Here is a 26,181-nt window from a genome sequence, read left to right on the forward strand (position 1 = left end):
GGGACCCTACAAACAGACCCCTGGGAGCCACGGGTGTTAGAGGATCCTGGGGCCCAATCAGGCATCCAGTCCGAAAGGGCTCTGTGTATGGCCGGTTTCAAGCTGCCACCTTTGAAAGCATTTCAGGGAGTAACCAGTCTGGACCATGGTGGTACGTAGGTGTGGGGCACCAAACTGAGCCCAACAGCCCATGAGGTTACCAGCAGACAAAAGCAAGGTGGTAGTGAGGGGCTTGACTGTGCACCCTCAGGCTGAGCCTGATCGTCGGGGCCCCACGATGAGAGATGTCTGACAGGGCATGAATAGGAGGCCCAGGCCTGAGGGACTGTGTGGAGCCGAAAAGACGAATAGGAGGGAGGGAGAGTCTGGGCCCTGGAGCAGGCTGTGGATTGACCCCCTCTGACCTCAAGACAGACCCCAGGGAGCACTGGTTGTGTGAGAAGCCTTGGGACCCACGAAGCCGCCAGTTCCAAAAGGGTCTGTCTGTGCCAGCCTGAAGCTGCTGCCTTTGGAAGAATTTCAAGGAGTAACCCCTCTCCACCCTCGGATGGTGCAGTTTGGGACACAGGCCCAAGCCCAACATTCCCGGAGGGGCTCAGCTGAAAGAGTTGGTAGGGCAGGTAAATGAGGAGGGCTGGCTATACACGCAGAGGCCGCTCAGGCCTGAGGGGAAGCCTGGACCTGAGTTGGGAGACCACAGACCCAGCCCCAGAGCAGGCTTCTAGGGGGCCAGTCTGATCCCAACAGCCCAGCATGGCCCTGACCAGCAGGGTGGCCTTGGAGGCCAGTGACGGGGGCGGAGCACACATGGCCGCTACATGGCTGCCACAGGACCCACGTGGCCTGGACCTTAAAGAAACAGCCATAAGCAGAGCCTAGGCCTGGGACCAAGCTCTCAGTGGCTCGTGGCATCTGCGGAATCCAAGCCACATCCTAGACAATTGCATGTGTCGCCCCTGAAGCAGAGCTGGAGGAATCTGGGCTGACTTGACAGGGAAGAGGCCAGGTCACAGGTGCCCCTGATACCAGTCTCACTGGAAGCCTTAGCTGACATGGACGTACGTATCTCCTCCCCTGGAGGCCAAGCTATAAGCAATTGCACTGCCTTATCAATACACCAGCTGGCTGGGGTATGCTTCCACAGAAGACCCTTGGGGACCTCGATTGCTGGTGAAGCTGGGGACTCCATCTGGCAGGCAGACAGGCTACATGGGGACTGACTGCCACCTCTGGAAACTTCTGAGGGTTGGCTCAGTATTGTGACCTCAGGGTTGGGATCCTGCCGCCCAGGAGGCTATGTGGGTGCTTTGGGTGTGGGCAGAGCTCCACAGGCAGAGATCCGGCTTCCTCAAAACAGGTGAAAGCGTGGCTAGTGTGCGTGATGAGACGTGCAGGTGCAGGCAGCCAGGGACCGGCAGAGGCAAGCGTGTGGAGAGATTGGGTGTTGTGGGTAGACCTTTGGCTGTCCAAGTCCTCTGCCTGATTCCCAGCTTTGTGCTCCATAGGTGAGCATACTTTTCCTCCCAAAGGTAAAGCCAGTGGAGCGTGGACTGCCTTGGCCAGACAGGGCCGGTCTGTCTGGGCCTGGGAACCCGGATTCCTGGTAAGCCCAGAGCCCCATCAGGGAGGCGGCCAGTTGCGTGGGTACTGACTGTTGGCTCATAAACATTTTGTAGGGGGGTATCTTCTGCCCTGGAGGGTGTTCAGGTGGTTTGAGAGCCACTTGAGGCCCCAGAGGCCTCAGGCAGGCCTGTCTGGTGTTGTCTGGGGGACCCACCAAACACAGACCCCTGGAAGCCCTGGGGCCAGCCAAGTGTGCAGTGCAAGAGGAGTCTGTCTGGCCAGTTTCAAGCTGCCACATCAGAAAGAATTTGGGAGAGGAAGCTCTCTGGACCCTGGGATGTACAGGTCTAGGCAAACTGACCAAGCCCAACAGGCCAAGGGGAAATTAGCAGACTTCTGGGTGTCCTTCACAGGTGGGCCTACCGGGCCTCACTATCCTGCCCAGGGGGGATTTGAAGAGACCGGGCAGGTAAGGACCTTTTTTAGGGGCAGGTTTGAGCAGGAGAACATGTTTCTTTTCTGAGAAACGATATCTGTTATTTCAGAGTGAAGTAAATTTTGCCCCCAGAGGTCCACCCTAGGACCCCAGGATGTGACCTCATTCAGGAGTAGGACCTTTGCAGATGTAAGTAGGTAATAGGAGTCATTAGAGTGGCCCTAATCCTGCATGACTTATGTCCTTGTAGGAAGAGGAAAAGCCATTTAAAGACAGTGATGGAAGGGACACAGCCAAAGAATACCTGGAGTCCCCAGAAGCTGGAAGAATCCAGAAGGACCCTCTTCTGGAGCCTCAGCACTTTCACAGCTGGGAGTTGTGGGTGGGCCTCAGTGGAGGGCAGCGCTGTGGTCCCTGACAGTTCCATGTCCATGTACAGTGGCCGTGGAGCAGCTCCCAGAGCCTGCTGACCAGCCAACTGGTTTCCTGGGAAACTAGGGTGCTGCATATCTACACTTGGCTCGGCCATCACAGCCTTCCTCCCAGGGCTCCGGTCTGCACAGGACTTGGGGCCAAGCGGATCTGGGCTTTCAGCCTCCACACAGGGGCCTCCAGGGGCCCAGTAATAGTGCCAAGTGTTTCTGCCAGGATGATGGAAAGTACACTTCCATCCGTGTGGAATGGGAGCTGGGAGTTCTCCTTACTTACTAAATTGAAAGCAGAGAGGGTGCATAGTATTCAGCTATAAATAGGAGTAGGGTGGACACATGTGCTCAGTGAGAGAAACCAGACCTAAAAGGCCACGAAATGTCCAGGACAGGCAGGTCCACAGATGGAAAGCACCCTAGTGGTCCCTGGGGGCTGGGGAATGAGAGGTGGCCACCTAAGTTAGGTAGGATAATGGGGATTTGGACTGTGGCGATGGTTGTACCACTCTGTGACTCTACAAAACAACACTGAGGTTTACAGTTTATTTTTAATATTTTATTATTTTTTTAAGATTTTTTTTTAAGTAATCTGTACACCCAGCACGGGGCTCGAACTCACAACCTGAGATCAAGGGTTGCACGCCCTACCAACTGAGCCAGCCAGGTGCCCCTGAGGTTTATATTTTAAGTGAGTTGGTTGTATGGTATGTGAATTATATCTCAATAAAGTTGTCGTCAGGCAGCAACAGCTAGGGGATTCCAGCTGCACGTCCAGAATCTGTCACAGGAGTTGAGAATGTGGCAGAACCTGCCCGGACCGCTGAAGGTCCTTACAAAATCCCTGCAACATGAAACACGTGGGGCCACAGCGTGTTTAGACCTCAGCCACCAAGGCTGGATTCTGTGGACTTGCTGTCCTCCCTTACAGACAAGGCATCGCCCCCCAGGAGAAGGTGAGGGGCTTGAACAGCCCTTCTTTCTTGGGTACATTTCTTCTTTCCCTCCCAGGGATGGTGGCAGCCGAACTTAGAGCAGCCAAGGCAAAAGTGTGATGCACAAAACAACCGAGAAGTTTGACCAGGTGTGGTGGGCTCCACGGAGTCCAGGAGCCCAGGGCCTGAGGTCACAGGAGCTTCCTTCTCAGCATCATTGCCCTGTACCCCCAAGTATGGGGCATTTGCTGACATACTTGAGGGTTGAAGCAGCCAAGGCATTATGATTTCACTGGTAGAAGCCATCCTACTTCTGGCACTTTGTTTAGGAAGACCACTTTTTAAAAAACAAATAACCTTATATGTTAGAAATTATGTTGTATATGTGGGAAATATAATCATAAAATTGTAATTATGGAGCCGTCATCCAGATCAAGAAATAGAGCATAGATGGTAAGTGCCCAGAGGTGCACGGCCCTCTTAAGCTCCTCCCTGCCATGAGATAACTATTGCCCTGAACTTGGTGGTGACAGTATTGTGGTGCTTGTGGCACGCCCCACATATGCACCCATAAATAAGAAACCCAGCTCTGCCTGGTTTCACCTGTGTGTGTGGGAGGTACTAGTGCGGTCTGATTTATCCTTGCCATTGGCTCAGTATTGTGTCTGTGACATTCTTCTACGTAGATACAATCTTTAAAATAACTTTTGTGGGGTACCTGGGTGGCTCAGTCGATTGAGCATCTGACTTCGGCTCAGGTCACGATCTCATGGTCTGTGAGTTTGAACCCCGCGTTGTGCTCTGTGCCGACAGCTCGGATCCTGGAGCCTCTTTCGGATTCTGTGTCTCCCTCTCTCTCTCTGACCCTCCCCCATTCATGCTCTGTCTCTCTCTGTCTCAAAAATAAATAAATAAACGTTAAATAAAATAAAATAAAATAACTTTTTTGAATTTTAATGTGAAGTTAAAATTTATTTTATTGCTGTGGAATATTCCATCACAGGCATGTGCTTAATTCATGTCTCTGTTCTGCTTCTGGTTTGTTTTTTTTTACAGAGTGAGTGTGCATGAACTGGGAGAGAGACAGAGGGAAAGAGAATCCCAAGCAGGCTGCACACTCAGCACGGAGCCTGACACGGGGCTTGATGCCACCACCCTGGGATCATGACCTGAGCCGAAATTGAGAGTCAGATGCCCAATGGACTGAGCCCCCCCAGGTACCCCTCCATTGTGTTTCTGATGGCGTTCAGATTGGTTCCAGATTTTGTCTCTTTGTACTGAGAATGTCCGTGTTTGTGTGTCCTAGTGTGTGTGTTCTTGTGTTTGTGTATAACTGAAGGTCAGAGTATGTGCATGTTTTACTTTACTATGTAATGCCGAATTGTTTTCTTTTTTTCTTTTTTAAATTTACGTTTTAGATAACAATATTGGTTTCAGGAGTAGAATTCAGTGATTCATCACTTACATGTGACACCCAGTGCTCATCACAAGTGTCCTCCTTTTTTTTTTAAATTTTTTTAACGTTTATTCATCTTTGAGAGACAACAGAGAGACAGGGTGTGAATGGGGGAGGGGCAGAGAGAGAGGGAGACACAGAGGCTGAAGCAGGCTCCATGTTCTGAGCTGTCAGCACAGAGCCTGACTCCAGGCTCGAACTTACGAACATGAGATCATGACCCAAGCTGAAGTCAGCCACCTAACCGACTGAGCCACCCAGGTGCCCCACAAGTGTCTTCCTTAATGCCCATAACCCATCTCCCCATCTTCCTCCATCAACCTTCAGTTTGTTCTCTGTCGTTAAAGAGTCTCTTGTGGTTTGTTTCCCTCTGTTCTTTCCCCCACATATGTTCATCTGTTTTATTAAATTCCACATATGAGTAAAATCATGTGGTACTTGTCTTTCTCTGATTGACTTACTTCAGTTAGCATCATACACTTTAGTTCCATTCACATTGTTGCAGATGGCAAGATTTTGTTCTTTTTGATCACCGAGTAGCATTCCATTGTATATATATACCACATCTTCTTCATCCATTCATCAGTCAATAGACATTTGGGCTCTTTCCATCTCTTGGTCATTGTTAAGAATACTGCTATAAACATCAGGGTGCATGTATCCCTTTGAGTCTGTAATTTTGTATCCTTTGGGTAAAATACCTGATTGTGCAATTGCCTGATCATAGGGTAGTTCTATTTTTTTTTAATGTGGTAAAATAAACATAACAAAGAATGTACCATTTTAGGGGAGCGTCAGTGGCTCAGTTGGTTAAGCGTCCGACTTCGGCTCAGGTCATGATCTCATGGTTCGTGAGTTCGAGCCCTGTGTTGGGCTCTGTGCTGGCAGCTCTCACTCTGTTTCTCTCTCACAAATAAATAGACATTAAACATTTTTTTAAAAAGAATGTGTCATTTTAATCATTTTTAAGTGGACTATTCAGTGGCATGAAACACATTCACATTCTTATGCAACTGTCCCCACCATCATCTCCAGAACTTTTTTCCGGTTTTGTAAAACTGAAACTCTGTCTCTATTAAATAGTCCTCTCATCTCCAGCCACTGGCATCCACCATCTTGTCTCTATGGACCTGTCTACTCGAGGGACCTCCTATGAGTGGAATCATACAGTATTTGTTCGTTTTGGGGCTGCCTTCTTTCATTCAGCATCATGTCCTCAAGTCTCATCCATGTTGTAGCAGGTGTCAGAATATCCTTCCTTCTCAACACTGAGTATTCTTGCATTGTCTGGATGGACCACAGTTAGCTGATCCACTCATCTATTGATGGGCAGATGTATTATCTACATTAAATTCTCATATCTTAAAATATTTGAATATCTTCAGAAAGTCCTGTGAATCAGGTCTTTTACCATTAACTTTTGTCTATAACTTTTTATTTTTTAATTAAAAAAATTTTTTTTAATTTTTTTTTTTTTTTTGAGAGAGAGGGAGACACAGGATCTAAAGCAGGCTCTAGGCTCTGAGCTATCAGCACAGAGCCCAATGTGGGACTCAGACCCACGAACCATTAGATCATGACCTGAGCCGAAGTCAGATGCTTAACTGACTGAGCCACCCAGGTGCCCCTTAACTTTTTATTTTGAAAACCATCAAACAGGAAAAGGTAGAATTCAAAAACTTCACCTGCATTCAGCAATCAATGCTTTGCCGCATTCACTTTATTCTCTGCATGCGTGTGCATGCGTGTTTACCGGAACCACTTGCAAGGTGGCTGCAAACTGCAGTGGGCCCTCATGCGTCACTGGGATTGCTCCTGTGTGACCGTGCTACAGTCATTGCTCTCCGGAACTTGAAGTGGCTGGAAGACAACATCCCAGTGAAGAATCTGTGTGGATTGCCATGCGTGTCTCAGGAATGCCCTTCACACTTTCTTTTTGTCCCATTCAGAGTCCAACTAAGGACCATGTTACATTTAGCTGTCCTGTGCATGGGTTCACTTTAAGCCACAAGCTTGGTGGGTTGGAGAGCCCAGGCTTGTCGTATGGAAGACACCCCTGCTGTGCTTCTGGTCTCCATGTCCCTGAACTTAGTTCCTTCCTTGGGGTCACTCAGCATGACCCTACTCGGACTGGCCCTCTTTCTACAGACAGTCCTCATCACCAGGTTGGGGTCCTGCTCACCCTCTCCCGACTTTAGAATCAGCAGTAGGGGCTTTGCCAGCCCTCCAGCCCATCTCCCTCATGGGAGACCCTGTACTTTCAAAGAGCATGAACCTGGACATGTCTGTTTGGAAGTCTCCTGGAGTGCAGGGCCCACAGCAGGCAAGGTGACACGCATGGCCATGGCAGTAGCCTTGCGGAGGTGTGGCAAGTTCAAACATTTCCAGGTTCTCTGCTCAGAGCGGCTTCTGTGTCATGACCTCTTCACGTCCCTGCCTTCAAAGACGACACAGTGCGTGTCCTGAGTGTCAGCCGTGTATACACAGTGGCCAAACGCCACAGAAGTAGTCTATCAGTGCTCTGTCCCAAGGGCACTGATGTGAAGGTGGACATGGGCCCCTGCCACAGAGGCAGGGTGTGCATGCTTTTGGCTGCCCCAAGCAGTCATAGGCCCTGGCCCCCAGGGTGGATGGACACCAGCACCTGGTGCCCCGTGCTGGGCCAGCCTGGGCCGGTCCCTGCTGAGTGCCCAGTACATACAGCAGGTGGGAACACTTCACATCACAGCCACCTCTCTGTGCAGGAGCCCGGTCTGTGCTACTGCAAGTTTCTGGCGTCCCCCTGGATCCTGACCATCAGGTGGCCAGAGACATTGGTAATACTTTGAAATGTTTAAAAATGGGATGGTTCTGTGTATTTTCCTGGTGAGGGTGTGTGTGGGTTGAACCTCAGTGTAGTTTATATCCTCCTTCCCAGCTCACGGTGAGCTCCCTGATCATCTAAGAGGAACCATGTGCTCCTTGAGAGAGCAGTGCTAGGCTCGCTTACCTGACCACGTTCTGCAGACATGGTACATGGAGAGCCCACCGTGTCCTGTCTACACTGGGACATTTAGTTCTGACTATGTTCTGTCTTCACAAGACTTGTAGACCTGATTGTGTTCTCTCTATTCAGTATATTTAGACCTGGCCATGCTCTGTCTACACTGAATATATGTAGACCTGCCCAGCGCTGTCTACACTGGGACATTTAGACGTGTGTGTTCTGTCTACAATGTGTCATGTAGGCCAGTGTTCGGTCTACACTGGGCATTTAGTCCTGATTGTGTTCTCTATGTTGTCTATCCTGGTACCTTTACATTTGACCATGTCCTCTGTGCATTAGCCTCTAAACGTCGTTTTGATGATCACAGTTGAAATGACCACAAAGGGTTTCTATAGCTCTTTAAATCCTGCGTGGACATGAGTTAGAACAGAGACTGTTCTAGAGCCCTGGGAAGCTGGCTCCAGCACAACAGCTGCACGTGTCACGGAAGTTGGTGACTCTGTAGGTGACCCTCATATCATTAATTCCCTAACATCTCACAAGTCCAAATCATCTTAACAGTGAAGGCGTACAGAGGTTTTCCTCACAAAGTGCACTGAAAGTTTGGAGATTGAGAACAGGCCTTGGAATTGGTTAGACACATGGTTTAACCTCAGTATGGGGAGTTGCACAACCATGGCCTATGTTCAGATTTTAGTGCTTTGAGGTCTGGGGTGCACAACTGAGACTGCCTTGTTTGGGTAGCCTTGCTAAGACCCCAAGTGTGGTCATGGGTCCTGGCGAGGGTGTGAGGTGCACGGGGGTCTTGGCACATGGTGGGGGCTGGGAGGACAGTGAGGTGTGGGGGCCTGGTGCATGGGGGATGGATGCAGGGCATAGGGGTCTCTGTGCACAAGGCAGAGGTGTCCCAAATGCAGCACTGCAAAGATGGGAACTTGCAGGGGTATAGAGGGCTGCACATGGGGATAACAGCATGGGGTATTAGCAGAGCACATGGGGCACAATGTCAGGTGGGCACCTGCTCCACAGACATCCCCTGGGCACCCTGGGTCTGCAAGCTGCCCTGGACCCACCTTCTGGGTTAGCACCTCCAGCTTTGAACTCCCTATGGGGTTCACCTTCCTTTGGGGTCTCCTGCAGACTTTGTGACCACAGGTGCAGTGTCTGGGACATCTGGGGGTCTCCCTGTGTCGGTATGGGTGATGGTCCCAGATGCAGGGTGAATGTGGATGTGTGATCACCCCAGCTCAGGGTCTGGGGAACTTGGGTCCCCCTCTGTCAATAAGGATGAATGATCCTACGTGCAGGGTCTGGGAGATATGGGGTCACTCTGGTAAGTGTGGACGTGTGACCTCCCCAGCTCAGGGTCAGGGAGATTTGGGGGTCCTCCTGTGTCAGGATGGTTTAGTGACCACAGGTGCAGTGTCTGAGACATTTGTGAGTCCCTGTGTGACACTATGGATGAGTATCCCCAGTTGTGGTGTCTGGGAGAGGTTGGGTCACCCTAGTAAGTGTGGACCTGTGACCACCTCAGCTCATGATCTGGGAGATTTGGGAGCCCTCCTGTGTCAGTATGGGTGAGTGAAGTCAGGTGCAGCATCAGGGAGACTTGGGGGGGTCTCCCTTGTCATTATGGGTGAGTGATCCCAATTGAAGCATCTGGGAAATTGGGGGTCCCTCTGTGTCAGTTTAGATGAGTGACCCCAGGTGCACGTTCTGGGACAAGTGGGGCCACCCTGGTGCCTGTGGATGTGTAACCACTCCAGCTCAGGTTTACTGAGGTTTGGGGGTCCACTGTTCTAGCATGAATTAGTGACCGCAGGTGAGGCACTTGGTACAGTAGAGGTCACCATGGTGTGTGTAACTGTGACCACCCTACCTAGGGGTTTGGAAGATTTGGGGGTCTCCCTGTGTCAGTATGGATGAGTGACCCTAGGTGCAGCATCTGGTAGAGGTGGGGTCACCCTGGTGAATATGAACGTGTGTCCACCTGAGTTCATGGTGTGCAAATTCGGGAGGCCCACTTTATCAGCATGTTTGAGTGACACCAGGTGCAGAGTCTGGGAGAGGTGGGATCACCCATTCTCAGGGCCTGGCAGTTTTGGGGGTCCCCCTGTGTAAGTACTAATGAGTGACCCCAGGTGGAGTGTCTGGGAGATACGCAGGCCCCTCTGTTTCAGTATGGATGAATGACAGGAGTTACAGGGTCTAGGAAAGATGGGGGTCACCCTGGTGAGTGTGGACATGTGACATCCCAGATCAGGGTCTGGAAGATTAAGGCTCCCTGTTTGTTATTATGGTTGAGTGACCCTAGATGTAGGTCTGGGAGGTTTGGGGGTCCCCCCATTTCAGTATGGATGTGATCCTTGGTGCAGATTCTGGGAGAGGTGGGGTCACCTTGGTTAAGTGTGGACGTTTTACCACTCTAGCACAGGTTTTGGGAGTTTTGGGGATCCCCTGTGTAAGTATAAATGATTGGTTGCAGTTGCAGTGTCCTGGAGATGTGGGGTCACCCTGGTGAGTTTAGATGTGTGACCACCCCAGCTCAGAGTTGGGAGATTTGGTGGTCCCCCTGTGTCAGTATGAATGAGTTATCCCAGGTGCAAGGTCTGTGAGAGGTGGGGCACTCTGGTGAGTGTCACTGTGTGACCACCCCAACTCAAGTTCTGTGATATTTTAGGGTCTCCTCTTTCAGTATGAATGAGTGACCCCAGGTGCGGTGTCTGGGAAAGATGAGGTCACCGTGGTGAGTGTAGATGTGTGAGCACCCCAAATCAGGATCTTGGAGACTGGGGGGTCCCCCGGGTCAGTACAAATGTGTTACACCAGGTGCAGGATCTGGGAGACGTTGGGTTACCCTGGTGAGTGCGGACATGTGATCACATCTACTCAGGGCCTGTGAGATTTGGGGGTCCTTTTGTGTAAAGTTGAATAATTTACTCCAGGTACAGGGAATGGGAGAGTTTGGGTCACCCTGGTGAGTGCGGATGTGTGACCACCCCAGCTCAGGGTCTGGCAGATTTGGGGGTCCCCCTTTGTCAGAAAGAGTGAGTGACCCCAGGTGCAAGGTCTGTGATACTTGTGGATCTCCCTGTGTCGGTATGGATGAATGACCCCCGTGGCAGAATGGTGGGTTCACCCTTGTGTGTAGACATGTGACTACCCCATCTCAGTGTCTGGGAAATTTGGGAGTCCTTCTGTGCTAGGCTGGATGAGTGACCCCAGATGCCGTGTCTGGGATAATATGTGGCTCCCTTTGTGTCACTATGGATAAGTAACCCAAGGGGCACAGTCTCAGAGATTTGGGGGTCTCCTGTGTCACTTTGGTTCAGTGGTACAGGGTATAGGGTCTGGGAAATTTGGTGGTCACCCTGTGTAAGTATGAATGAGTTGCCCCAAGTGTAGGCTCTGGGAGAGGTGAGTTCACCCTGGTGAGTGTGGTTGTGTGAACCACACCAGCTCAGGGTCTTGGAGATTAGGCTGTACTCATATGTAAATATGTATGAGTACCCCAGGTGCAGAGTCTGGGACATTCTGGCGTACCCCTGTGTCAATATGGATGAGTGACCTCAGCTACTGGGTTGGGGAGAGGTGAGGTGACACTGGTGCATGTGGATGTGTGACCACCTTGCTCATAGCCTGGGAGATTTGTGGGTCCTTGTCTGTTAGTATGGATGAGTGATCCCACGTGCAGTGTCTGAGAGATTTGGTGTTCCTTCTGTGTCAGTATGGATGAGTGACCCCAGGTTCAGGGTATGAGAATTTTGGGGGTCCCCCTATCAGTATGGATGAGTGACCCCAGGTGAAAACTCTGGAAGAGGTGGGTCACCCTGGTGATTGTGGGTGTGTGATAACCCCAGCTCAAGTTCTGGGAGTTTGGGGCATCCCTCTTTGTTAGTATGGATGAGTAACTCACTTTAATGATCTGGGAGATTTGGGGGGTCCCTCTGAAGCCGTATAGATGAGTGACCCCAGGTTCAGGGTCTGGGAGATTGGGCATTCCCCCATGTCATTATGGGTGAATGACTACAGTTGTAGGTCTGGGAGATTTGGAGGTCCCCCTTTGTCATTATGGATGAGTGACCCCAGGTGGAGTGTCTGCGATATGTGGGGTCACCCTGGTGAGAGAAGATGTATGACCACCCCCTATAAGTATGTGGGAGATTCGGGGGTCCTCCTGTGTCAACATGGGTGGGTAACACCATTTGCAGTGTTTGGTAGATTTGGGGGAGCCCTATATCAGTATGAATTTTTATCACAGGTTCAGGATCTGAGAGACATGGAGTCACCCTGGTGAGTGTGGACATACGACCACTGCAGCTCTAGGTCTGGAAATTTGGTGGTCCCCCTTTGTCAGTATGGTTGAGTGACCCCAAGTGCAGGGCCTGGGAGAGGTGGGGTCACTCTGGTGAGTGTGAACATGTGACCACCCCAGATCAAGGTCTTAGAGAAATGGGAGTTATTCTCTGTTAGTGTGGATTATTGACACCAGGTGCCAGGGTCTGGAAGATTTGGAAGTCCCCCTTTATCAGAGTCAATGAGTGTCCACAGGTGCAGGGTCTGGGAAAGGTGGGGTCACCCTGATGACCTTGATAAGTATGGACCTGTGACCTTCCCAGATCAAGTTCTGGTAGATATGGGGGCCCCCTTTGTCAGTAGGGATAAGGGACCCAGGGTAGGATATGGCATATTTGGGGGTCACCCTGTGTCAGTGTGGATGAGGGACCCCAGGGGCATGGTCTGGAAGATTAGGAGTCCCAGAGTGTCATTGAATGAGTACCAAGATGGAGGGTCTGGGAGATTAGGGGATCCCCAGTGTCCTTATGGATTAGTGACTCCAGAGGCAGTGTGTTGGGGAGATGCTGGGTCACCCTTGATAGTGTGGGTGTGTAATGACCCTAGCTCATGATTTGGAAGATTTAGGAGTCTCCCTTTGTCAGTTATGGATGAGTGACCCTAGATGCAAGGGCTTGGAGATTACAGGGTCCTCCTGTGTCATTATGGATGAGTGACCCTAGGTGCAGTTTCTCAGATAGGTGGGGTTAACCTGGTGAGTGTGGGCGTGTGACCATCCCAAGTCAAGCTTTGGGATAGTTGGTGATCCTCTTTTGTCAGTATGGATGAGTGATCTCAGGCAGAGTGTCTGGGACATTAAGGGTCCTTCTGTGTCAGTATGAATGAGTGATCCAATTTGAAAATCTGGGAGATGTGGGGTCACCCTGGTGTATGTGGACATGTGACCACCCTGCTCGAGGTCTAGGAGATTTGGGGGTCCTCTTGTGTCAGTATGGATGAGGGACTCCAGGTGAAGGCTCTGGGAGAGGTGGGTCACCCTGGTGAGTGTGGATGTATGACCACCTCAGTTCTATTCTGGGAGATTTGGGTGGCCCCATTTGTCATTATGGATGAGTGACCCAGGTTAAGGATATGGGAGATTTGGGGGTCCCTCTGTGTCAATATGGATGAGGGACTCCAGGTGCAAGTTTTGGGATTTGGGCTCCCCTGTATCAGTATGGATGAGTGACCACACAGGCAGGTGCTCAGAGATTTGGAGTTCCCTGTGTTAGTAGTGTTGTGTGACTTCATACGAGGGTCGGGAAGAGGTTGGGTCACCCTGGTGAGTGTGGACCTGTGAGGACCACAGCTCAGGGACTGGGAGATTTTGGGGTCACCCTTTGTCAGTATAGGTGTTTGACAACCTCCTAGACTCTGGGAGATTTTGGGGCCCCCCCTTGTCATTATAGATGAGTGATGCCAGGTGCAGGTTCTGGGAGGGGTGGGGTCAGCCTGATGAGTGTGAACATGTGACCACCACCACTCAGGGTCTGGGAGATCTCAGGGTTCCTCTTTGTCAGTATGGATGAATGACCCTATCCAGTGTCTGGGAGAGGTGGGGTCACTGTGGCGAGTGTGGATGAGTAACCACCCCATCTCAGTGTCCGAAAGATCTGGGGGTCCCCTGTATCAATATGAAGAGAGACCCTAGTTGCCATGTCTGTGAGATTTGGTGGTTCCCTTGTGTCAGTATGGATGTGTGAACCCAGTTGCAGGGCCTGGGAGATTAGGGGGTCACCCTGTGTCAATATGGATGAGTGACCCCCGGTGCAGAATCTGGGAGAGATAGGGTCACTCTGGTGAGTTTGGATGTGTGACCACCCCAGCTCAAGCTTAAGGAGGATTGCAGGTCCTGTGAGTAAGTATGGCTGGATGACCCCAGGTGCAGGCACTATGAGAGGAGTATTCACCCTGGTGAGTGTGGACATGTGACCACCCAGGCTCAAGTTCTGGGAGATTTCAGGTTCCCCCATGTCAGTGTAGAGGGATGACCCCAGGTGCAAGGTCTAGGAGGTTTGGACTTCCCCACGTGGAATATGGATGAGTGTCCCCAGGTCTGGGAGAGTTGCGGTCACACCAGTGTGGATGTGGGATCACCTGTCATCCAGGCCCCGTGTGCCCTCTGAGGTCATTTTCCACCTCATTGATAAGTGCCAGCTGTGGTTTACTGGAGTGATTTCACAGCTGGGAAGGCCCTGGGGCATGCACAATGCTGTCCAGATGCTGAGATGTGTTCTCAGATGTTGGATAATTGATTAGGTGATCTCACTGTGCACAGTTGTGACTTGGAAGTGACGTGACACATGTCAGCTCTTGTAGGCCCTAGCGCCTTAGCCCATTTTCAGCCACTAGTCACCCTATGTCTCCTGCCTTGAATGACCACTCCAAGGGAGATTCCCTGTGAGCACTGGTGTCCAGCCCTGTGGTCACAGCCATGTACTGCTTGTGGCCATGAAGCTGCTGAAAGCGCTGGTGAGTGAGCCAGGACACCTGCATAGGTAGGCTCACAGCCCAACAGCTGTAAGAGATCGAGCATCCCAAAACTCTAGGGCAGATGCAAGTACTACCTGGAGCTTCTAGGCCTGTGGAGGTACCAGGTGTAAGAAAGGTGGGTGTGGGTGGAAGAACACACAGGGACACTGTTGGAGGGAGTGCCCATGAGAAGAAGAGAGGAATCAGGATGTCACTGTGTGCAGGGAAGGAAGAGAGGGTCCACCTGATGAGGGGGGAGGATGCAGGTATGAAGAATTACAATGTCAGGGGAGGGAGTGTCCACAATAAGGTGGAGGGTAATTTAGGGTGGTATAAAGACATCACTGGGTACTGGGAGGGAGGGTACCAGGAGATGAGGAGAAGGGACGCAGGTATGAGAACGTCACTCTATGGAGGGAAGGTCCACCTGAGATGAGGGGAGGGGATGAAGGTAAGAGGGTATCAATCTATGGACATCTGAAATGAGGGGAAGTGATGAATATATGAGGATATCACTCTATGGTAGAAGGTCCACCTGAGATGAGGGGAGGGGACACAGGTATGAGGACATCACTCTATGGAGGGAACATCCACCTGTGATGAGGTGGAGACGCAAGTGTGAGGGCATCACTCTGGAGGAAAGGTCCACCTGAGATGAGGGGAAGGGATGCAGTTATGAGGACCTCACTCTATGGAGGGGGTCCACCTGAGAAGAAGGTACGCAGAGGTATGAGGACATCGCTGTATGAAGGGGTTGTCGACAGAGATTAGCGGTGTTGACCCAGGCATAAGGACATTACTCTATGGAGGGAGGATTCACCAATGATTAGGGGAACGAAGGCAGGTATGAGCACAGAACACTATAGAGGATGGTACACCTCTATAGAGATGTAGGGGAGATGAGGCAGTTATGAGGAGTCACACTATGAATGGAGCTGAGTGGAGGGGACTTAGGTATGAGGAATTCACTCAATGGAGGGAGGGTCCACCTGCGATGAGGGGAGAGGAGGCAGGTACAAGGACATCACTATATGGATGGAGGGTCCACTTGAGGGGAGAAGATGCAGTTATAAGGACATCAGTGTATGTACACCTGAGATAAAGGGAAGTTATGCAAGTATGAGGACATCACCCTGTGGAGGGAGCATAATCTGAGATAAGGGGAGGGGAGGCCAGTGTGAAAATATCACTTTATGGAGGGAGGGTCTACTGGCAATGAGGAGAAGGGACGCAGTTATGATGACATCACTTAATGGATGTAGGGTGCACTCGAGGTGAAGGGAGGGGACCCAGGTGTGAGGACATCACTGTATGGACAAAGGGCCCACCTGCATTGAGAGGAGGGGACACAGGTAGGAGGACTCCACTCTAAGGTGGGAGGGCCCACCTGAGATTAGAGGAAGAGATGCAGATAGGAGAACATCACTCTATGGAGGGAGGGTCGACCTGAGGTGAGGGGAAGGGATGTAGGTATGAGGAGTCACTAAATGGAGCAATGGTCCACCTGAGATGTGGTGAAGGGATGCACACTCACCGTGTGGTGGAACGGTTCACCTGAGATTAGGGGAGTAGACCCATGTGGAGGACATCACTCTATTTTTTAAAATTAAAAAAAAAAAAAGTTTAATTTTTGAGAGAGACAGAGTGTAAGCAGGGGAGAGGCAAAGAGAGAGGGAGACAGAATCCAAAGTAGGCTTTAGGCTCTGAGTTGTTAGCACAGAGCCCAATGTAGAGTTTGAACCCATGAACTGCGAGATCATGACCTAAGTCACGTACTTAACTGAGCCACCCAGGCATCCCAGAACATCCCTCTTGAGAGAAGGTTCACCTGAGATGAGGGGAGAGGACGCAAGTATGAGGACATCACTCTATGGAGGGAGGTCCACTTCAGAGAGGAAGGGTCTCATGTATGAGTACATCACTCTATGGAACAAGGGTCCACCTGAGATGAGGTCAGGGGACACAGGTATGAGTAGTCACTCTATGGAGGGCAGATCCACCTGAATGGAGTGGAGGGAAAGAAGGTATGAGGATATCCCTCAGTGGAGGTAGGGTCCACCTGAGATGAGGAGAGGGGACAGGTATGGAAAGTCACTGTGTGGAGGGAGCAGAGGGGAGAGAAGGGGACGCAGGTATGAGAATACAGTCTATCAAGTGAGGGTCCACCTGAGATTAGCAGAGGGCACGCTGGTATGAGGACATCACACTATGGAGGGTGTGTTCACCTGAGACGAGGGGACACAGATAGGAGGACATCATTCAATGGAGGGTGGGTCCATATGAGGTGAAGTTGGGGTATGTAGGTATGAGGACATCAGTCTATGGAAAAGGGGTCCACCTGAATTGAGGGGAAGGGAAGCAGTTATGAGGATGTCACTGTTTGGAGGGATGCCACCTGAGATGAAAGGAGTGGATGCAAGTATGAGGACAACACTCTGGGGTGTCTACCTGAGATAAAGAGTGGGGACACAGGAGTCACTGTGTGGAGGGAGCTTTGGGGAGGGGAGGAGAAAAAGGTATGAGGAAGTCACCCTGTGGAGGGAGGTCCACCTGAGATGAGGTGAGGTGACACTTATATGAGGAGTCACTGTGTGCAGGGAGAGGAGGGGAGGGGACACAGGTATGAGGACATCACTAAAGAGACAGGCTACTGAGATGAGGGGTGTGGAAGCAGGTATGAGGAAATCACTCTATGGAGGGAGGGTCCACTGAGATGAGGGAAGGGGATGCAGGTTTGAGGACATCACACTACAGAGGGAGGATCCACCTTAGAGGAGTGTAAAGGACATAGATAGGTATGAGTACATCTCTCTATGGAGGGAGGTCCACCTGAGATGAGGGGATGTGACAAGTATGAGTCACTGGGTTGAGGGAGTGGAGGGGAAGGGGCACAGTTATGAGGACATCACTCTGGGTGAAGGGTACACCTGCGATGACAAAAGTGGACACAGGTATGAGATCACTCTTTGGAGAGTGGGTCCATAGGAGATGGGGGGAGGGTACACAGTTATGGGGAAATTCCTCTAAGGAGGGTTAGGGTTTAGGGTTAGGCTTAGTGTTACGGGTTAGGTCCCAGGAGGCACCCGGGGATGAACCCCCAGCCATGCAGTGGTCTCCCCCGAGGGCTGCAGTAGGGCGCATGTTAGGGTGCGGGTCAGGCTTAAGTCTTTGGGTTCAAGGCCCAGCCTATGGTGTAGGCTAAGCTTAGGTTGGACCTCAGGATTCCCACCTTGTTCAGCTCCATCCCTGCTTTGCAAATGGCATGGCGATTTTCCAAATTCCATGGTGAATAATCCTGTACCGCTTATAGGCTCCAAATCTGTTCTGTTCTCAGACCTAGGAATTAGGCGCCCATAGGGAAAAAGCTGTGGCTAGGGTTAGGGTTGGGTCCCAGGAGGTTTCAGGGGTTGAACCATGATCACTAGTGCAATGGTCTCCCTGGAGGACTGAATTGAGGGCAACTGTTAGGATGCGGGACAGGCATAGGGTTTGGATGCAGTGGACAGCTGATTGCGTGTTCCAGGCTGAGGTTTGTGTCCTGGATCCACTTCTGAAGCTCTGTTCATGCCCTCTAAATATCATGGTCAATTCTGGGTTTCTCACTAAATATTTTGGCACCCTGCATGGGCCCCTGGTGGTCTGTTCTTTTCTCAGACCTAGGAGGTGGGTCCCCTTTGAACCAGAGCCATGGGTAGGGGTAGGTTTGGCAACAAGTAAGTGCCAGGGGCAGAACCACCAACAGTGCAGTGATCTCCCGGGAGGGCTGAGTGAAGGGCACATGTTCAAGTGTGGGTCAGGCGTAGGGTTTGGATTCAGGAGCCAAAAGATGGTGTGGGCCAGGGTTAGGCAAGGTCGCAGGATCCCCTCCTGCAGCACCATCCTGGCCATGGAAATGTCATGGTGAAATTCTGGCTTCCATGCTGACATATTCCGTGTTGGTCATTGGTCCCAAATCCATTCTTTCCCAGACCTCAATAGTGGGCCCCCCGTAGGGCCAGAATCCAGGCTAGGGTTCGGGTTAGGTCCTGAGAGGCACCAAGGGCTGAACCACTAACAGCACAGTCCTGGAGGACTGAATTGAGGGTGTGTGCTATGGTGTGGGTCAGTCTTGGGCTTTGGCTTATTGGGCCAGCCAATCGTGTGGGCCAGGCTTCCATCCCTGCCTTGGAAATGTTATCGTGTCTGGGTTCCTTGCAGATTAATCCTGCGCCAGTCATGGGCCCCAGCTGTGTTCTTTCCTCAGACCTAGCAGGTGGGCCATGTGAGGAAAGCCCTGTGCTAGGATTAGGGTTAGGTCCCTGGAGGTGCCAGGGCATGAAGTAACACCAGTTCAGTGATGTCCCTGGAGGCCTGAGTTGAGGGCGCCTGTTAGGGTGTAGGACACCCTTAGGATGTGTGGCGAGGGGGTGGCTGGTATGTTCCAGGCTTCGATTTTGGTCCTGGATCCCCTTCAGCAGCTCCATTCTTACCCTGGAAATGTCATGGCCGACTCCTGGGTTCCTTGCTGAATAATTGTGCACCGCTCATAGGTCCCAAAGATTTTTCCCCTGTCATAGGATGTGGGCCCCCTTCGAGAAAGAGCCTGAGCTAGGGTTAGGGTTAGATCCCCAGAGGTGTCAGGGGCAGAGTCACTGGCAGTGCAGTGATCTCCCTGGAGGGTTGGGTGGAGGGCGCATGGTAGGCAGCAATTCACGGTTAGAGTTTGGGTTCAGGAGCCAGAAGACTGTGTGGGAGAGGGTTAGGTTGCAGCTCAGAATCCCCTCCTGCACCTCCATCCTGGCCATGGAAATGTCATGGAGAAATTCGGGCATCCATGCTGAAAAACACACTGGTTTTTGGCCCCAAATCCATTCTTTCCTCAGACCTCAATGGTGGGCTGCCTTAAGTCCAGAGCCCTGGGTAGGGTTACAGTTAGGTCCCAAGAGGTGCCAGGCGCTGAAATTGCAGCAGCTCAGAGGTCTCAGAGGGCTGAGTTGAGGGTGCATGTTAGGGTGCAGGTCAGGCGTAGTCTTTAGGTTCAAGTGCCAGCCTATGGAGTGGGCCAAGCTTATGTTTGGCCTCATCATCCCCATTGCGCAGCTTCATTCCTCCTTTGGAAATGGTATGGCAACTTTCCATGTTCCATGCTGAATAATGCTGCACCAGTTATAGGCTCCTATGGACATTTGGGCTCTTTCCTGCATTGGTGAATGGATAAAGAAGACGTGGTAGATACACACAGTGGAATACTGCTCAGCAATCTAAAAGGATAAAATCTTGCCATTTGGAACAATGTGGATGGAGGCAGAATGTATTATGCTAAGGAAAATAAGTCATTCAGAAAAGATAAATATCATAAGATTTCACTCATAAGTGGAATTTAAAAAACAAAACAGATGAACATAGGGGAAGGGCAGGAAAAATAAGATACAAAGAAAGGCAGGCAAAACATCATAGACTCTAAAACACAGAGGGTTGCTGGAGTGAAGGTGGGTGGAGGGATGACCTAAATGGTTGATGGGCATTAAAGAGGGCACTTCTTGGGATGAGCAGTGGATGTTATATGTAAGAGATTAGTCATCGGATTATAGTCCTGAAGCCAAGACTACATTGTATGTCAACAAATTTGAATTCAAATTTTTAAATGTTTTTATCTTTGAGAGATAATAGACACAAGGCGAGCAGGAGTGGGGCAGAAAGAGAGAGAGTGACACAAGATCTGAAGCAGGTTCCAGTCTCTGAACTTTCAGCACAGAGCATGACACAGGGCTGGAACCCAGGAACAGGAAGATCATGACCTGAGCCAAACTTGGATGTTTAAATGACTGTGCCACCCAGGAGCCCCCCTTAACTTACTTAGGTCACGTGAAGGAAATTTCTTATACAAGCTGGTTAAACAGAATTTTGACTGTTTATACAAAAATAAAAACTAGGGGCACCTGGCTGGCCGCGTCAGTTATGCTTCCAACTCCTGATTTCAGCTCCGGTCACAATCTCCCCATCGTGGGATGAAGCCTCAATTCGGGCTCTGCACTGAGCCTGGAACCTGCTTGAGATTCTCTCTCTCCCTCTCTCTCTGCCTGTCCCTTGGTCACGAAAGCGCTCTCTCTCACACAAAAATAAATAAAGCTAAAAATATAAAAGTCACTATCCTTAACACATGCACACTGAAACAGTGTAAAATTAAGTTCCAAAGAACATTTTCACCAGAAAGAGCAGGTAACTGTTGACGCCTCATACCTGAGTATGACACAGTAAATGTGGAAGGTAAAAAACTGTAAAGATGTTGGCACCTATCTTCCTTTCCTTCCGTCTCCCCTTCTCCTAGTGTCCCCACTCCGTGACTACGCCAATGCCCTTTCCTTCTGTTCTCACCGAACCCACTGCTTCTTGCTCACTTCACCTGCCCTTTGCTATCCAAGTGTGCTGTCGAGACCAGGGGACCAGCATGCTCTGCAACCTGTCACCCCTCATTACCCCCACGCCGTCCATCCTCCCTTCCCCGTGCACACCACGGCGCTGACAGGGACCCTTCACACCTCTTCGCCCCCTCCCCGGCCCAGACCCCGCGCGCGCCCACCCCTCTGTGCACAGGGACCCGTCCCCCCTCTTCACCCCCGCCCCCGCCCGGTTCCCCGCCCTCAGGTTCACGGGGGCCCATCGCCCCTCCTCCACCCCCTCCCCCATCCATCCTCCCTTTCCAGCGCGCGTCACCACACTCACAGGGACGGTCACCCCTCCATACCCCCTCCCCCGCCCGGTCCCCTCAGTCCCGCCCCCACCCCCGCGTTCATAGGGACACAATCAAGACAGTCCCCCGAGGGGAGTGTTCCCGGCCGGAACGTAAACACACCCTAGCAGGCATAACCAGCGGCAAGGCATCCGGGACCCTCGCCTCTCCCAGCCCAGGACTCAGGCGGGACGGGGCCGCGAAGCGCGGAGCTCAGCCAGAGGCTACAAGCTCACACTCGCGAGCAGGTGCGGTCTTGCCAGAGAGCGCCTCCGGGTCGCCGGGTCGCGGGGTCGCGGGGTCGCGGGGTCGCGGGGTCGCGGGGTCGCGGGTCTGGGCGAGCTGAGGGGGCGGGGCCCGTGCGTGCGGTCTCGGCACTTCCTTCCGCTCCGGGCGCGGCATTTCCGGTCCGTCCCGTCCCGTCCCGTCCCGCGCGGGGAGTCTCAGGGCGTCCACGCAGGTGTGCCGGGCCGCTTCTGTTCTGCAAGTGAAGTACTTCAGCTACTTTCAAGCCAAAGCGTGCAGTCAGGAGGACACGTACTAAGGGCTGAGATGTTTCTTTCTCAACCGCTTGGAAAGGGTTTATGTCACAAACTGCCTTTTCTAAGTGTTTGCTGCGAGTGGGTTGAGAGCAGCTGGGTTTGGTAGTCGGGGACCCTGATGGGCGGGGGCGTCGAGCGGATGAGAGAAGGGGGGCTGTGGGGACCGGGGACCCGGGTGGGTGGGGGCGTCAAGCGGATGAGAGAAGGGGGGCTGTGGGGACCGGGGACCCGGGTGGGTGGGGCGTCGAGTGGACGAGAGAAGGGGGGCTGTGGGGGCGTGAGACCCGGGTGGGAGGGGGCGTCGAGCGGATGAGAGAAGGGGGGCTGTGGGGGCGTGGGACCCGGGTGGGAGGGGGCGTCAAGCGGATGAGAGAAGGGGGGCTGTGGGGCCCGGGGACCCTGGAGGGCGGGGCGTGGAGCGGATGAGAGAAGGGGGGCTGTGGGGCCCGGGGACCCTGGAGGGCGGGGGCGTGGAGCGGTAGAGAGAAGGGGGGCTGTGGGGGCCGGGGACCCTGGTGGGTGGGGACGTGGAGCAGGAGAAGCAGGGGGTCTGTGGTGGCTCGGGACCCCGGTGGACAGGGGCATCCAGCAGGAAGAGCGTAAAGGGCTGTCGGTTGTGGCCTGGGCCACGGGGGCACCAGGGGTAGAACAGGGGGACATTGGTGGCCACAGCCAGTGGGCGAGGGGATGGAGCAGGTAGAGCGGGAGGGGGGGGGTGGGTGGGAAAAGGCAGCTTGTGAGCACACCCGCCCCTCCCCCCCCCCCCCCCCCCAACAACCCTCCCGACGGCAGCCCAGGCTGAGAGACTGTGGAACCAGACTCCGTGTCCACGCAGGAGGCAGAAGCACTGCCCGGGGCTCCTACATGGCCTGGAACTCCTTTCTTCTCTACATTTGCTTTATCCTGTTTAGAATTTGTACAGGTGATGGGGTGCTTGGGTGGCTCAGTTGGTTAAGCTTCAGCCTCTTGATTTCAGCTGATAATCATGACCTCTCCGTTTGTGGGTTGGATACCCTCATGGAGCTCTGTGCTGATAGTGCGGAGTCTGGTTGAGATTCTCTGTCTCTCCCCATCCTCCTCTCCTTCTCCCTCTCCCCCTGCCCCACTTGTGTGTGCACACACATAGCTCGCTCTAGCGCTCTCAAAAATACACTAAAAAAAAGAAAAAATGTATTGAAAAAGAACTTGTACAGGTGACTTGTGAATTCTAAATGAGGAATGATGATGGCATTCCACAATTTGCTTGAACCGTTCTGAAGTATTTTAATCTTTTCATATCTTTGCTCGCATTATTATAATTTGAAATATATGAGATATTTATGATTTTTTCTCTATTTCTGAATATTGTGTGTCTCGTATGGAGACATTGAAAGTATGTATTTTTCAGGAAATAAGTCACTCTGTTGTTAACTAAGGAAACATTAGCTTTTCAGTAGTTCAGGCATAGTTGTTATGGATGTCTATTCTTTTACATGAACATTTCAAGGTTTTTTTGTTTTTTGTTGTTAAAATTTTTTCAATGTTTATTCATTTCTGAGGCAGAGAGAGACAGAGCATGAGTGGGGGAGGGGCAGAGAGAGAGGGAGACACGGAATTGGAAGCAGGCTCCAGGCTCTGAGCTGTCAGCACAGAGTCGGACACCCGGCTGGAAGTCACAAACCGTGAGATCATGACCTGAGCCGAAGCCGGACGCTTAACCGACTGAGCCACCCAGGCGCCCCTTCAAGTTTTTTTTTAATGTTTATTTATTTTTGAGAAAGAGAGAGGCAGAGTGTGAGTGGGGGAGGGGCAGAGAGAGAGAGGGAGACACAGAATCCAAAGCAGGCTCCAGGCTCTGAGCTGTCAGCACAGAGCCGGATGCAGGGCTCGGACCTATGAGTCGTGAGATCATGACCTGAGCTGAAGTCAGACGCTTAACCGACTGAGCCAACCAGACCCTAAAATGCTTTAACTCCAGTGGTCGTTAAAAGATTGCAGAAGGGAGAGGAATTTCCTGTGCTTTTCCAGACCCTTTCATTATTGCCCGAAATGAAGAGCCATGCTACTTTGTTTTTGCGAAAAGCTGCGAAACGGTAATGAGGCAGGATTTAGACGACGAGAGCACGGTCTAGCACGAAAAATAGACAGCCCGTGACCCAAGCAACGTGGGGACTGGACCATTGCATGGGTTACAGTGGATTTGGGGCTGGTCCAGCCTTGGGTTTCTTTCCTTTGCCCGTGTTTTTCACGGACGTTTTCTTGTTCTACAGGAGGCAGCCTGCACTCGATGGACAAGATTCCCGTCCAAAGACCAAAGCACCTTTGAGGTAAGTGCTAGACAGGGAGGAAGAAGTTACTTGCTCTTCAGAAGGAGATCCTTGTCATCCAGAGCCATACAACTTTTCTTGATGCTCGTTAGGGATTTTCCAAAGTTAGAAAATATAGACAGCATGCGTGTGCTGCAGTATTTTCACCACCAACTCCAGTGGTTCTCCAATTTTGCTGCCCGAACCAACATGTGGAGACTTCAAACCTCAAGGCCCAGGCCTCAAAACAAACCAACAAACAAACCAACAACAAATGATTGGTATCTTTAGGGCAGTGCCTAGGGAACAAAAAGTTTTAAAACCCAACAACTGTTTGCAATTTGAGAAAAACTGCCAGTCGGTTTGCACACAGTGCTTTTCACAATTTAATATACGTAAGATCCACTTAGGGATATTGTTTATATGCATATCTTGATGCCTTGGGGCTGAATTATGCCTAAGGTTTAGTGTTTTTAATAAGACACAGGTCCTACCAAGCTCCTTTTTATTCTCAGATAAATAAACTTTGATGAATGAAAATGATTTACAAAATGATCTCCAATGCTTCAAAGTTAAAATACTTGTACAGTGTATCGTATTTGTAAGAATTTTATTGATAGTGAAATAACTTTTAAAAGACACAGTTTCAATGGTGTTTAATAATCAAAATGTACCAGACAGTAGAGTATTCCCCACCATGGTTTCCACTGAAACACTTCAGCAGAGTCAAAAACTCTTGTCTCTGGAGAGGACACTGCTGAAAAGATGCACACCATATAGATGGGTCCTTTTCCCAGATTGTATCAAAATTTAATCATTTGCAGACCCCATGCAGGTGAATTTCATAGTGTTCTCTTTACATTACAGCTGAAACCCTACTCACACAACTTGACTCATTTTTAATAAAATTCATTAATTTAAAAATAACTTATATGCCAGTTTAATAAGTTCCGTTTACATACATACAATTTAAGTTTACGTGACTAAATATGCAGTGTCTGTGTGCGTGTCCCCCAAGCATCATCTGCAGTGTTCCGCCATTTGCACACATACCGCAGCTGAGGAAGCACTGAACAACCAGAAACAGCTGTTCGTAGATCTTCCTCCTGTCAACTCGCTCACAGTCCCCTCGAGTCACTCGCTCCCAGTCCTTCTCAGAGAGGAGACCAGAGGTCGTCACAGAGGACCCTCGAGGGGACAGAGGGACAGTGTCTGCAAACAAGAAACTGAGGGCTCCTGCTTCCCAGGAGGATGGAATGAGAGCCGCCATTGAATCTGGAGCTCCATTAACCGTTGTCTTATCCAGTGAAGACCATCCTGAGGGACGGCCAAGAACATGGCTGGGTGGTGAAGGAGGAGGAGGCACGGTACAGGTATAGACAGCATTCAAGGGGAGGCCTTGTTGCCTGGAGGCCAGAGGTCAGTGATCAGGACCTGGGCTGGTGTCTTCCTGGTCATGTGGGGTGTTGCTTTTGGTCCAAGTCCATTTGTAGTGGACAGAAACTGGAGAGTCTGGACAGCCTCCAGATCAGGTGTCTGAGTGCTCTCCTGGGTGATCTGGCATGGAATGTGTCTTACTTTATTTGGGGGCTTAAGGCGCGTCTGGACGGGCATCTGGTCAAATCTCTTGCCGGATGCCTCGAGGCTGAGCTTAGAGTCCTGGCCCCGTATACATGCAGCAGGATGGGAGTTCAGTGTTGAGGGCATATTATGACACTTGATTTGTGTCTGTTGGGTTAGGACTGGCTCAGGCTACGTGGTTTAGAGGCAGCCAGGGGAACGTCACGGGAGCAAACTTGAGGCCTGTTGTGTGTCAGCATGATGATGAGGGCAGGATCCTGGCCAAAGTGCTTGGATGCTGGCAGAAGGGCATCAGTGACAGCCACTTCCTGTCTTATTTTTTTGTCCCTGAAGTGAGGTGAAGCTCAGTTCAGGTTTTTTGATGGGAGACCCTGTAGGGCGCATGGGTCTCATACCAGGTTTCTTTCCCGGCAGCTGACTTGTGAGAATAGGGCCCAGGGTAGATGTCTTCTTGGT

At 51.3% G+C, this 26,181-nt stretch overlaps 1 long non-coding RNA gene across 4 annotated transcripts in view; it reads left to right on the top strand.

Moving 5' to 3' along the window:
* Nucleotides 1-4,537: 4,537 nt before the first annotated feature.
* Nucleotides 4,538-26,181, top strand: part of LOC122217302 — a 28,399-nt gene continuing 6,755 nt past the window's right edge. The window contains exons 1-2 of one of the 4 annotated variants that reach the window (XR_006201387.1): nt 4,538-4,576; nt 24,109-24,165. This is a non-coding gene — a long non-coding RNA (uncharacterized LOC122217302). Of the gene's footprint in view, nt 4,577-16,939; nt 17,028-21,441; nt 21,566-21,727; nt 21,778-24,108; nt 24,166-26,181 lie in introns of those variants that run through there. The other 3 variants (XR_006201384.1, XR_006201386.1, XR_006201385.1) reach the window with 3 other exon arrangements.

The sequence above is a fragment of the Panthera leo genome, chromosome B1 (assembly GCF_018350215.1).
Source record: "Panthera leo isolate Ple1 chromosome B1, P.leo_Ple1_pat1.1, whole genome shotgun sequence".
NCBI lineage: Eukaryota > Metazoa > Chordata > Mammalia > Carnivora > Felidae > Panthera > Panthera leo.